The following is a 7,661-nucleotide window of genomic DNA, read 5'->3' as shown; positions in this document are numbered from 1 at the left end:
CTTGCTTTGAGTCCTCCATGCCAAATCTTTTCAGCAATTCCTTAGTGTATTTTGCTTGATTTATGAAAATGCCCTCTATGGCTTGATGTATTTGAAGTCCAAGGAAGAAATTTAATTCTCCCATCATACTCATTTCAAATTCACTTTTCATAGTGGTGGAAAACTCCTTACATAGATACTCATTAGTAGCACCAAAAATAATATCATCAACATATATTTGCACAATAAGAAGATCATCTACATATATTAGCATTGTGTCTAACTACCCACATGCATTTCATCCCTTTGTTCAGATTTCTTTTCACATAGCAATCTCCTTTCAAATGCCCTTTTTGACAACAAAAATCACACATAATGGAAGAATCCTTAACATGTAATGGTTTGACATATCTCAATCCACTTCTTCTATATGTTGTGAAACCATGTGCATTTTTGTTGTGTGCTAATGTTCTTTGATGAGCAGTAAGAAAGGTAGATGACATGTTCTTTTTGAGAAAATCTTGCTTTCTTGCTTTCAAAGTCTCATCCAAGTTGTCCATTCTTTTCTTCAAATCACCATGTCTTTCCTTCAGTATTTCACAAATACTTGTCTTTCTATCAAGCTCATTCTGAACATCAAATCCGGCTCTTACAAGACATTCATTGTCAGTCTTTAATTGTTTATTTTGTTGAAGAAGACTTGCATTTTCATGAATGAGAAAAGTAATTTTCTGTTTTAGTTGCTTGTTTTTATCATAAGATTCTTTCAAGGCATTATGCAGTTTTTCAACAAAGGATTCAAGATCATCATCTTCTTCATCATCACTTTCAGATTGAGAGTGTATGGAAGTTACCTCATTATCTCCAATAGCCATGAAAGCCATTTGAGCTGATTCTTCTTCTTCTTCAACTTCGCCTTCGGAGTTGCATTCATTCCATGTAATCTGGAAGTTGTTGAACCTTGGCTTTCGATCAGCTTTTCCATCTTTCTTTTTCTTTACAGAGCATTCGTTTGCATAGTGTCCAGGCTGTCCACACTCGTAGCATTTGTCCACTTGCTTCTTGTTGAATTCTTGTTTTCCTTTGTTCCTTGCATTTGATGAATAATTTTGGAATTGATTGCTAGGTCCTCCCCTTCTAAACTTTCTTTTATGCAAGATTCGCTTGAAGCCTCTGGTGATGAGAGCAAGATCATTATCATCACCATCCGAGTCTTCATCATCCAAGTGAGCTGTATCATCTTCACCTTGAGTAGTCTTTAGAGCAATGTTTCTCTTTGCTCTAGCTTCCTCTTCCTCCTGCACTTTAGATTTCAGTTTCAACTCATAAGAGGTTAGTGAGTTAATGATAGATTCAATAGGCACAGAACTTAAATCCTTAGCCTCCTCTATTGCAGTCACTTTATTTTCCCATTCTTTGCCCAACGCATTGAGAATTTTCCTGTTCTTCTCTCCCAAGGTGTACTCTTTGCCCAACACCTCGAGATCTTTGATCAAGTCAGTGAACCTGCAATACATTTTGTCAATATCCTCAAGAGGTTCAATTCTAAATGATTCATATTTTGTGACCAAGATAGCCTTTTTCTGTTCTTTCACGTTGTCACCACCCTCATGGATTTCTCTTAGTTTATCCCACATTTCTTTGGCCGATTTGCAGCCTTTTACTCTAATTGATTCATTTGAATCTAGGGCACTATAAAGAACATTCATGGCCTTGGCATTCAATGTGAGGTTAGTCCTATCTTGAGCATTCATTTCAGCTCTCATTTTTGGCCGAAGCAACCCTGTATCTGCATCAAGAAAGTTAGCTTCATGCGGTCCTTCACTCACAATAAACCATAGTTCAATATCAATAGATTGTAAAAAGATAATCATCCGTTCTTTCCAGCTAACATAGTTGGAGCCACTGAACATGGGAGGCCTAGTAACAGATTGCCCCTCAACAAACATAGCATGACTGGTTGTCATCTTTACTCCAAGCCGTTAGAGCTTAATCTCAAGGAGACCAAGCTCTGATACCACTTGTAAGTCCCAAAGACAACCAAGAGGGGGGGGTGAATTGGGTTGATTAAAATCTTAACCAAATTTATACACTTTTTCTTTAATAAAAATTTACCTTCTTTTCTAGTAAAGATCAACCAAGTAGATTAGAAGACAATAGCAATATTGATCAGAAAGACAAGTATATATAAGCAATGAGAATTTTATTAAACAAAAAGTAAAATAGGAAATCAAACCGATTGTCTACCAAGCTTTCCTCAAACTTGAAGACCAATCACAAGGTTGAGCAACTTCTCTTTGATGAAATATGATCAACTAGATGTACAATGGAGGGAGCACTTCCTCCTTACCCTAAGCCTCACTTAGTCAAGCTAAAAAGTTTTACAAACACTCAGATAACCCTCAACAAAGCTACACTAATGAAACTTTCAACCACAAGAGAAAAGCTCACCAGAAGTTCACACCACTTAGAGAACAAATCTAACTTTGGAGACTATTTTCTAGCTAAAATATCTCTTGAGATCTTGTAGACCAAGTGTGCAAAAGTCCTTACTTCGTTCAGAACAGTTTGTTTTTAAAGGGGAACAGAAATGGGCTTCATTAAAGCTTCCAACGGATAGAAGGCAGATGAAGAGTCAGCTAGCCGTTGGGGCTTTCGGACGTCCGACGATCAAATTATCGTCCGAACCAATCGTCCGAAAAACAGCCAAATTGAAGTTCGGACGTCCGATGGAATTTTATCGTCCGAGCTTCAGTGTTCGAACGTCGTCCAGAGAGTTATCAAATCTTCGAGGAATTTTTAGGACGTCCGATGATATTGATGTTCGTCCGAAGCATGCGTCCGATCCTTCAGGACGTCCGATGCTTCCTTGCGAGCGTCCGACAGTGTCTTGGCAGAGAGTCATCAAAGCTTTGTGGAATTTTTAGGACGTCCGACACGATCGATGTGCGTCCGACAGAAACTCCTTCCTGATGTTCTTCATCCATTCGGACGTCCGACAGATTCCTTTCGGCTGTCCGACATGAGTGTCCTATTTTTGCTCACGACATATTCGTACCTGATTCTTTGATAGGCAACAACACTTATATTTGAAGAAAGTTAGATAAAACATTTCAAGGAACCAAGACTCACAAAATTGTCATACTTAAAAGACAGTATCTTTGATCGGAACAAAACAATGACTAAATTTGTTTATATTATTCCAATCTTGTTTGCCACATCCAAAGCATCGTAGTCTGGAGTTAATCGAACATATGCTTACTTTGTTCCATCAGGCCTGATCAAAGTGTTCACTTTCTTGGTCTGTATAAACATTTCAACGAACTTTTGTGATCATCAAAACCAAGAATAACAGAGAATGCTCTACAATTCTTATAAGACATTAAAGTCTGGTTCTCACGTTTCATAACCAAAAGTCCAAATTAGTGAAGTATAGTTTTGCTGTAATGCTCTTCTAACCAGTTCCAAGTATTTTGAGCATATCTTAGTGTCCAGACCTCCAAATGACATGATTCTTGTGGCATTGAAAGCTAATTTAAAGGGCTACTACTTTCATGTTTTGAGTAAGAGCTGCTTCGGCCTCATTAATAGAGATTTTTGGCTTCAAAGTGGATCCATGCACAGATCCCATGAGATCCGTCCATGTTTCTATTATAACTTGTGCCGGTGTTGATTTCGATCTTCTCGCCAGTGTTTTTTTGGGTGCTTACTAGAAACAATGTGCAAAAACAATTGTTTTTCAACTCCAATATGCCCAACCCTACCTCATTTGGGATGTTAATCTAAGAAACTATAAATAGGGGCTATCTAGGACGTTTTTAGGGGTGCAAAACATTAGTCTAGCTTAGTTGCAACATCTTTTCATAGTTTATTCTTGAGAGATCAAGATCAAAGCGAATCAAGGAGCATGCAAGGAGAAGATTGGAGCAAGAAATTGAGAAGTTTTCTTACTCTTTTTCTCATATTTGTAGCAGCTCTTTGAATTCGTGGTTTCAATTTTCTAATTATGTTGAACTAAACCTCTTCTAGGGTTAGGGTTTTATGAAAGAAATTTGATTTATTCTTCCAATTAAATTCTTGACTTTTGCTATATCTATTTTGTTCTTAATTACATGTTTATGCCTGATCACCATGAACATGATTTTTGGAATTGTATTGAATTAATAAAAGAGATACTACCGCGCAATAAATAGATAAACATATTTAGTCTAATCACGAGAGTAGGTTAAGGATTTGTATGATGCACTTGTGTCACTAAAGTTCTTAAAGGGTTTAATAGAATACTTGTGATCTCGAAAGAGACGTAGGATTTAATTAGGCACACTTTAGATATATCAAGAGATAATCTAGAATGCAAATGTGTGATGTGTTCATAACTTGGCAAGAAAATAATTGAAAATTTTAGTCAAGACTCTGGATTAAAACCTGAATCCTAGACTTTCACAACTATTGTTTTCTCACCCAATTTTTTTAGTTAGATTAACTACGAGATCCTCATCAATAACAAATTCTCTGTGATTTAACTCTTTTGTATCAAAATAATTAAAGTAGGATATCAACTCATCCTTGTGGGTTCGACCCCTAAAATACACCAGGTGATTTTATACTATGATTGACCCTATATACTTGCAAGAATCTATCGATCAAGTTTTTGGCACTGTTACTAGGGACAACAATTAATTTCTCTACTTTAGTTATTTCTCTTTTTATCTTTGTTTTTGTTTTATTTTTTCTTATCTCTAGTTCTTTACTTTATTTTTGTCCTCTTGCGTAGGTACTTGGTGTATGACCTGATCGCAAAAGGGTGATTTGGTGTACGATTTTGAAATTGAAAAAACTATAAAGTACTACAGGAAACAAATGCATTTGCATAAGCAGACATCATAACTATCATCACCTAGTATTCATATCACAATTGAGTTGGTAGGTTCAGCAAGTTTAGATGAAGAAACAATGGCAGAAAAGAATCGTGGCAATAATAACAACAATAATAATTAGCAACTTGTATCACCCGTGGCTTCACCTACTACAATTCATCTGAGGGACATTTAGCGCCTCATAGTTTAGCATCCCTACACTGAATCAGGTCGAGTGAAGGGGCAATAAATTTATGATCTAAAGACCATACACTTCAACATGCTACCTGCTTTTTATGGTCTAGCTCATCAGGATCCACTCACCATCATTCGAAAATTTTATTCCATGGTGCATCTTTTCCATTAAATGGGCTATCTGAAAATGAATTGTGATTGAGGTGTTTTCCTTATTGTCTTAGTGATCATGCAAAGTCATGGCTTTTAAATTTACCAGAGGGATCTTTGGCAACGTGGGGGACGTGCACAATATTTTTATGACCAAGTATTACTCACCACAAAAGACTATTGATTTGCAAAAAAAAATTCTGCATATTTTCTCAAATGGAGGGAGAAGCCATTCACGAAACTTGGGAATGATTTAAGCTGTTGCTCAGTCAATGTCCTCATCACCAATACCCTTTGGCTCTACAAGTGCAGTTTTTCTATGATGGGCTAACTTTGTGAGGACTCGCAAATTCCTTGTATTTTTCCTCAAAAATACCCTTTTATTTGAAAATTATTATTTATCAAAGGCCACTACCCAAATATTTCACATTAAGTGTAGATAGACCTAGAAAATAGAGTTTTACGCCTCGGTTTTAAATTTGGAGCAAAATTAGGGTTTTCACGATTTTTCGCCGGATGAATTTTCGGTACAGAGTAAGAATTAATTTGGGGATTAAAAATGACTTTTAAGTGAGAAATAATATGTGACTAGTGGCAATGATATAAGGTTAGTGAATGGGAAGTGAAAAACCTAGTACGTGAGTTTTTAATAAAAACGGCGCGATCCGGCGGGTCCCGCGTGTTACCGATTGAACGCACCACTTGACCACCATTTTTCTTACCCAACAAGTTTGTTGACTTTTGTACATAATATCTTCTCATATTGAAGCAGCCTTGACCGAAATTAGTGGCCAAGAAAAGGCAAGAAAGAAAGAGAAAAAGAAAGGGTGGTGGTGGTGACACTTGTCACCACCTCATGGCTTCTTACCCAAGACTAACCCCAACCATTTAAATCCAACACTTAGCATTTTTCTTCTTCATTTCTGCTGGGCTGGCCGAGAACAACAAGGAGAGAAACTCCAAGGGAAAATCTTTCATTTCATCTCCAAATCCAACAAATAAGTGAGGAATCGAGCGAAGTAAACCGATTAAACTTGTTTTCTAGTGACTAACTAGTGAGTGGTGGAGTGATTCTTGAAGGGGAGAGCTTGTGCTACACTTGGTGACTTTTATTCAAGGTAAGAGAGTTTATCTCTCCAAGTTTTGCTTTCAAATTTGTTAAATTAAGCTTAGTAGTTTGATATTGTGGTAGAATCATGAATGATGAGTATGTTTTAGTAGTTTTCCCCAATTTATTTGATGAACTAGGGCTTATGGAAATTCTGCCCAAATGGTTGTATGATGCTTATATGTTGCAATTGAGGTGTTATATGGTGTTTTGGTAGTGATTGGACCAAGAAATTAAGGAAAGATTCACTAGAAACTCAAAATTTCCAAAATCTGGAAAATTCTCTCCACATTCTGTCCGAATTTTTATCTATATGTTAGAGGCTGTTTTGGCCTTAGCTCAAAGAATAAAAGTTGTAGATAATGGCATTTTATAGGTGCCTACAAAATTTCAGCTCAATCGGAGCAACGTAGGACGTGAAAAGTCCAAAATACCCCTACTGTTTGAAATATTTCCCAGCAGTCCGTTTCTTCAGTTAAGTCCAGTTTATCATGTTTTTTGACCAGGATCCATTCTGATTTAGCTCTAGGCCAAAACATGAAAGTTGTAGTGTTCTGAAGTAGCTTTTAAATGCCTCTAAGAACACCTGATTCGGACTTGTGTACACTGAGTTATGACCATTACAGTGTTTTGCGTTTAAGCAGCCGACGAATTGGTTTCTGGTTAGTGATTTGCGAATTTGACCAAGTTACATTAGAAACTGGACTTAGTGATATTCATGAATGTTGTAGATTTATGTCTTAGCTTCGAAATGACACAGGTTTCGTTTTAATCCGATAAGCGTAGCCTCGGATAAGTTATTTCCGCATTCGTACGTCAAATCTGTCTTGTGCTAAGTTGAATTTCTGCATTTGTTATCATTGTAATTCTTGTTATTATGATATTGTGAGCCTATGGAACGGCTCTTGACATAAATTGCTGATATGTATGATGTTGGGTTGTGTTTGAGAAAAACAATGAAGCCTAAATGGCTGGAAATTAGGTAAACACAAAGGGCATGCTGCCCGAATTTTTACTCGAGGGCTAGAATACTATATTTTCGACTTGGGTGAAGGTTAAGTACTTAAAACTTGAGCTAGCGAGGACTTTGGCTATTATGTTTCTTGAGTGTTAAACGTTAGGACTTGACTACACTTGTACCCTTGGGAAATGAAATAATGATTGCTCGAAGTACGTTTTCCTTGTACTCTCGACTCACATGACAATTTCAAGTATAAATGTTACAAAGTTTTATCGTTTAAAAAGCGAGCAAGTGTTTCATGACTACTGTCCGAGTGAATTTCAATTTCTTGATTCTTATTGAACGAAACGTCTAAGTTTCGAACTCTAGTCATGTTTCAAAGTTCTCAAATTGAGTTTTATCGCAGATTTGG

General features: G+C 36.8%; 1 non-coding gene across 1 annotated transcript; it reads right to left on the bottom strand.

The window, feature by feature from the left end:
- Positions 1-5,361: 5,361 nt before the first annotated feature.
- On the bottom strand, positions 5,362-5,470 carry LOC113705112 (small nucleolar RNA R71). Its single transcript, XR_003451759.1, has one exon. It is a non-coding gene; the product is annotated as a small nucleolar RNA R71 (small nucleolar RNA).
- Between the last annotated feature and the right edge of the window lie 2,191 nt (positions 5,471-7,661).

This window comes from Coffea arabica, chromosome 8e, assembly GCF_036785885.1.
Source record: "Coffea arabica cultivar ET-39 chromosome 8e, Coffea Arabica ET-39 HiFi, whole genome shotgun sequence".
Classification (NCBI taxonomy): Eukaryota; Viridiplantae; Streptophyta; class Magnoliopsida; order Gentianales; family Rubiaceae; genus Coffea; species Coffea arabica.
The sequence above is the reverse complement of the archived record's forward strand: the minus strand, read 5'-3'. Positions and strand labels throughout refer to the sequence as shown.